Raw genomic sequence first — 6,316 nt, forward strand, 5'->3', positions numbered from 1 at the left:
GGGGACACAATTAGACCCATAACACCTCCCAAAGGGCAGAACCACGACTCACGCCCGTATCCTTCTGTCTCTCTGCCTTTCTCCCCAGAATTGCCTTGGGTTTAACTTTTCATGCAACAGTTCAGGAAAAATGCAGTGTGAGCACTCTCACCACAGGGAGACTGCTTGGGGCACAGTAGGTCAGATTGGAAAGAGATCTTAAGTGTCTTCCAGTACAATACTATCATTTTACAAATAAGGATGTTGAGGTCCGAAGAGGGACGGTGACTTGTACAAGGTCACACTGCTGGATAGAAATGAGCCAGGGCTAGGACTCAGGTCCCAGATTCCCCCTGCAGACATTCTCTCCGCTGTAGAAAATTCCTCCACTAATCCCCCACCAAGAAGCTGCTAGCTACTACATTCACACTCCCCATTAACGTTGGGAAAGAAAACGTTTTTTGCCGGCGGCTGAAAGCCGGGGCAGAAGTGCTGGTCTCAGTCGGGATTCCGGGCTCGGTCCCACGGAGGCCGCGACTGCGGTAGGAGGGAGGAGGTTTTGGACGCGCTGGCCTCCCGCCGCTGCGCATTGCAGCGTTATTTCAGTTCAAAATGAACTATATGCCCGGCACCGCCAGCCTCATCGAGGACATTGACAAAAAGCACTTGGTTCTGCTTCGAGATGGAAGGACACTTACAGGCTTTTTAAGAAGCATTGATCAATTTGCAAACTTAGTACTACATCAGACTGTGGAGCGTATTCATGTGGGCAAAAAAATACGGTGATATTCCTCGAGGGATTTTTGTGGTCAGAGGAGAAAATGTGGTCCTACTAGGAGAAATAGACTTGGAAAAGGAGAGTGACACACCCCTCCAGCAAGTATCCGTTGAAGAGATTCTAGAAGAGCAAAGGGTGGAGCAGCAGACCAAGCTGGAAGCAGAGAAGTTGAAAGTGCAGGCCCTGAAGGACCGAGGTCTTTCCATTTCTCGAGCAGATACTCTTGATGAGTACTAAGTCTTTTGCCCAGAGCCTGTTGCTCTTGAAGAGTAGGGACTGTCACTGAGTGAAAGTGACAACCTGGCCACCTCACACATTTGATCAGAGACTGTAGAGTTTTGAAAAGTCACTTTTATTTTTAAGTCTTTTACACATGCAACATGAAGAAATCGTGTAGGTGGGTTTTTTTTTTTTAGTAACAAAATCATTGTTTAAAGAAACAGTGGCATAGACTCCTTCACATGTCACTGTGGCACCAGCAACTACTTCTTAATATTATTCTTCGTATCCCAAATTAGAGTTTATAGAGACAGTCTTCATTTACTTGTAAATAAAATATGAATCTCAAAAGTGTAAAAAAAAAAAAAGAAAAGAAAACATTTTTTAAACATAAATTTCTGAATAAAAGCTTTAAACGCCCAGTTGCATCAAATGACTGCAGTAAGAGAAGTGTCTGTTTTAAGCAGATGAACAGACTATTATTATTATCATTATTATGATGATGATGATTCTAACACTCACGTCAAAATCGTCAGCAAGTCCAAGAATGCCACTTGTGTCCAGTTTGAAGAAAACAGGTGTAGAAAACGACCCACAGAAATGGAGTCACAGTTTCAGCTAAATACATATTTAATTCCTTATGTATTTTTTATATTTTGTTTTGTACAGGACTGTTTACCCAGTTAATGGTGAAGTGGAATGTATTGTCACCGAGTTGCTGGGGTTTTTTTCTTACTCAGTCTTGAAGTGCCCCCTAGTGAAATGTTTTTACATTTAAAAAGTTGAGAATTAAGCCGGAAATAAGATTTTCAAAAAGCGGAATAACATTTTAGAAAGAAATGGGGACAAATTGGAGGTGGAGGGATGGCTTCTTTGTTTTAAGGGGATTTGAACATGATTATTTTACAATCCATTCCTGAGCCCTTTTCTATATGCACCGTCACGCTGGTCGCCTTGTAGACTCGTCCCTGAGAAAGGAGGGTTTTACCTCCAGAGCGCACACCAGAGAAATCTTGCAAGCTGACTTGCATCCAGGCAGAGGGGAGCAGCCAGCCCTCCACAGACACCGTGGCCACAAAAAGGCCAGGGATTCTGCCACTTTTCCAAAGAGGAGTTATGAAACCTATGCCAACGCTAGGTTTGTGCACGGGCAGTTTTAGGGAGCATCTTTTGATGTGAGGAAATCTGAGAGTCATTTTTTGGTCACTGCAAACCATGCAATGCTGTTTGTACTGAAAACAGCATTTGAAAGCGGAGCTTGCAGAGGGAAAGGGAGAAGGGAGGAGGGTATTTTGGAATTCTCTCTACTTTCTGCTCATTTTTGCTATAAACCTGAAATGGCTCTAAAAAAGTGTGTTAATTAATTTTTAAACAACATTTCATAGCGCAAACAAAACCCAAAGGAAGTGGTCTTAAAAGGCAACTAAACATCAGCTCCATCTAATTGACAGTTTGCAACCTTGACTATAAAAAATGTGCATTTCCAGTGCCCATGTTCAGAGGTTCACATTTAATTGGTTTACGGTGGAGCAGGCATTAGTCTCTCAAAAGCTCCCTCAAGCAACCTGATATGAAGCCTTGGTTGAGAAACATGGACCAAAATGTGGCCCCCTGCCCAGACACCAGGCTTTCACCAAGTTTCTTCTGGAATGTGATTTGGGTTCCCTTGGGGTCCTCCTCCTACAGGCAGGAGGACAGGAGTCACTGGTCATGCGGAAGGGAGGGACATGCAGTATGCCCTATCTCCTGAGCCCCTGTGGCAAGTCACTAAACTGGCTTCCCAGGTAAGCAGCTCACAAGAGGATTCAGTTCTCCAGGTCAACTCGAATAATTTGGGTAATTTTATAAATGGGTACGGGCCACAAAGCAGTGCTGCAGTGTGGGCTGCATTCCAACCAGAATGCAACCCTCAGGAGGGCAGTGTGCTTCCCGGGAAATGCACCTGATACTGACGAGGCTGCTGGGCACAGCCCAGGGGCCACAGCAGCAGCACACAGGCTGAGGTCCTAGCCATGCCTCTGTCCTCAGCAGTTCCTGGCCTCTGTCTGTTCCATCACTACAAGTATCAGGCCTGGGCACTCCTCTTGAACTTTGCAGGATGGAGGAGGAGAGGCTGGTGGGAAACGCTCCTGATGACGTCACATAAAAACAAGAGCTTCTCAGCAGTTCTCTCTTTTTCCCCCTTTGAAGGCAAATTGCCATAGAATTCAGCTGTAGGTTGGATGTGGGAACAAGCCAAGGGAATGTCCAAGCTCATACCATAAAAATGGTGGCAACTACCAATTTCAGTGGTTCCCAAACGCTAATGCTCTTAAGAATCACCTGCAGCTCTTCAGAAAGATTCCCAGATTTCTAGCCCCACATAGAGACGCTAATTCGGTAGGCCTGGGCTGGTTTCCAAGAATCCATTCAGTCATTCAGCAAATATTTAATAAGTTCCTACTACATGCCAAGCTCTGTTTCTGGGCCTGGGGACATGGGTTGAACAAATAGCCCTTTGCTGCCATGGAGCTTACATTCTAGTGAATGCGATCTGCATTTTTAACAAATTGTGTATGTGTTCTAGGTGCAGGAAGTTCCAGATCATGCTCTAAGAAGTGCTAATCATTCAGCGTGCTCACATTGTAGACATGGAAGCTAAGGACCAGACAGGGAGGTAACTCACCATGAATTCCTCTGTCCTGACTGTGGGCCAGTTCTGCCAACACCAGCCCCTCCTCTTAGCCACACTGTCTAGAGCCATCCAAACATTCTGCAGATGAGACTTTTGTTTTGGTTACTCCTTTCCATATCAGAATCGAATAAAGGAAACACCTGCATTAGCTGTTAATCTTGTATGTCTGAAAATCAAACGACCAATGGTATGGTTGTCTGATCAGCAGTCACACAGCAAATCAACGCCAGAGATGCCAAGAATGTGAAGGGTGTACTTCCCATCCTCTCTCAGGAGCGCAATCCCTCCCAGGCCGACTGCAGACTTCCTCTGGCTTTAGGATCGCCACACTCATTGCACTGTGGCGTGGTGCAGCATCTCCTCTTACTGAAAGGCTTCTGCAAAATGCTGATTCCCAGGCCTGCCCCAGCCATCTCTGGGGATGGGACGTAAGAATCTGTATTTTATAAATGCTCGCTGGGTAGTTTGGATGTTATTTCCAGGTGTGGAAACCACCAATAGAGGAGGAGAAGCACAAGATTGTATTATGTCAGAAAGTTCCAGGATCAAGCCCCAGCTCTGCCACCTATTGGCTGCGTGGCCAGGGATAAGTTGTTTGACTTCTCTGAGATTCAGTTCCTTTATTTGTTAAAATGGAGTAAATACACCTTCCCTCACAGAGTTGAGGGTGAGGATGAAATTTAAGAGCGTTTGCAGGTGTCTGGCAGGGGGCCCCATGTGCAGTGGGGTGCAGTCAACAGTTACATTTACTGATAAATTGCAGCCCTGACCAGGCCTGGGAGTAGCTCAGAGTAAGGCTCTAGACCCCTTCAACTTTGGGCAAGTTATTTCACTTCTCTGAAACTCAGCTTTCTCATCTTAAAATGAAGATGATGCAAGTCATCACAATAAATTATTGAGTTGTTTTGAGGATTAGACAAAGGGTAAAGCAAATGTTGGCTGTTTTTATCACATCCTCCTTCTGTACCATCGCTCATTCCATTAACTCTTTTTTTTTTGTATTTCTTAAATTTTTATTTAAAATAAAATTCCAGGATGCATTTTATTTTATTTATCAAGTTCCAGGATGCATGCGCAGAACGTGCAGGTTTGTTACATAGGTATACTTGTGCCATGATGGTTTCCTGCACCTATTGACTCGTTCTGTAAGCTCCCTCCCCTCACCCCCCACCCCACAACAGGCCCCAGTGTGTGATGCTCCCCTCCCTGTGTCCATGCGTTCTCATTGTTCAACTCCCACTTATGAGGGAGAACAAGCAGTGTTTGGTTTTCTGTTCCTGTGTTAGTTTGCTGAGGATGATGGATGAAGCTGGAAGCCATTAACTCTTTTTAAAGCCTAACGATTATTCTACCACCTCTGTTTATCCCAGCCAGCTGCAAGAAGCCATCAAGATGTAATGGGAAAACCAGAGGCTAAGGAAGCCAAAAGTTCTGGGTTTGAATCTCAGCACATGACCTTTACAGTGTGTCTTTGATTGTTTTTGTAACATCTCTGAACCTCAGTTTAAATGCCATCAGTGAAACAGGCATACAAGGTTCTCCAGACTTCAGGAATAACCTTTCGATACTGGTCTAATGCAGTCTGACCCATCTGCTATGACTTTTATGAGCTTCCTCTCTCATTGTATTCCTGAGAGCCTGTAGGGAGCCTTTCCATGTTACTAAAAGCAGCGCCTGCTGCTTGGCAGCTCTCACTTCAGACCCCTGAGCCAGCACCCCTGCTGCTCCTCTCTTGCTGTCATGCTATAATCATGTCTTCAAGCCACTATCCTCTCCATTCTACTATGTCCCAAGCATGGGACATCCCCTTTCTATTTTTCCTGCAAGCACCAGTAGCATAAGTTGTAGTGTTTTTGTCTTGACCAAAGGCCTGAACAACACATCAAGAAGTCTCAATATTAAAAAAGACAGTCAGTTTCTATAAGCTCTATCAGCTGCCACTGTCCCCAAAATCCATCAGCTTTGTCCCTTCTTGGGGACTCCACTGAGAAAGGAAAAGGGACTAGAACTTCTTGGAGGATGGAGGGACAATGTTTAAAGAAGCCCCGGTGGTGGAGCAACAGCCTAGAACACACACACTTTGACAGCTGATTCTGAGATTGTCACCCAAGGAAAAGGAGGGGTCTCTGCCCAGGAAAAGCTGAGTAAGGGGACCCAGAGAATGACCACTGCGGAGGCTCTGCGGAGGAGGCCCAGTGGCCACATGGAAACCAAGAACTCACTGCTGTCAATGACCAGCGGCTCCACAGGCCCTATGGCTCTTGTCAATGCAGGAGAGGACAGGTCCCTAGCCGCTGACTGTCCAGCCACAGTGACATCTGTCCATGCCACAGCACTGCCTGGCGTCATCCAACCCCTCTGTTCCCAAGACACCTGGGAACACAAAGGTGGATGGGCAGGGACATTTCACCGGGTGATGAGAGGACAGAAAGCCTCCCTACCTATTTCAGAGGGAATTTCACACCTCTCCTAGTGACCTCTATCAGGGGTTAATGACACCCCTCTTTGTGTCTGAGGCCAGCTCTGCTCTTTCCCCACCCCACAGGGAGAAGCGTCATTGTTCTCTGACACTTGGCACCCAGCAGACAAGGGCTCTAGCCAGAACCAATGTGCTGCTTGGCGGAACAATGTGCTGCTCAGCTCCCTGCTCTCAGGAGGTCCCTTGT

General features: G+C 46.0%; 1 pseudogene; it reads left to right on the top strand.

The window, feature by feature from the left end:
- Positions 1-514: 514 nt before the first annotated feature.
- On the top strand, positions 515-1,317 carry LOC111549849 (annotated as a pseudogene).
- The last annotated feature ends 4,999 nt before the right edge of the window (positions 1,318-6,316 follow it).

This window comes from Piliocolobus tephrosceles, chromosome 3 (assembly GCF_002776525.5).
Source record: "Piliocolobus tephrosceles isolate RC106 chromosome 3, ASM277652v3, whole genome shotgun sequence".
NCBI classification, from domain to species: Eukaryota; Metazoa; Chordata; class Mammalia; order Primates; family Cercopithecidae; genus Piliocolobus; species Piliocolobus tephrosceles.